Below are 216 nucleotides of genomic sequence, written 5' to 3'. Positions count from 1 at the left end.
CGTCCCGCGGGAGGGTCGGCCGGCCGCAGCGTAGTGCTCGGCTGCTGTCACCGCCACTCCTCATCCCTGAGAGCAGCGTGGTCTGTTCGGAGGAGGCTTCGCACCTAACACACAGTCACTGCTCCTGCCAAGTCAGGTGTTGGCCCGGCTCCTTGAGAGCCCGAGGTCTGCCCTCACCAGTGTACCAGCGGCACTCAGCTTCCCTCTCTCCAGCAG

Source organism: Buceros rhinoceros, unplaced genomic scaffold (genome assembly GCF_000710305.1).
Source record: "Buceros rhinoceros silvestris isolate BGI_N320 unplaced genomic scaffold, ASM71030v1 scaffold43182, whole genome shotgun sequence".
NCBI classification, from domain to species: Eukaryota; Metazoa; Chordata; class Aves; order Bucerotiformes; family Bucerotidae; genus Buceros; species Buceros rhinoceros.
Note: the sequence above shows the minus strand (reverse complement) of the source record.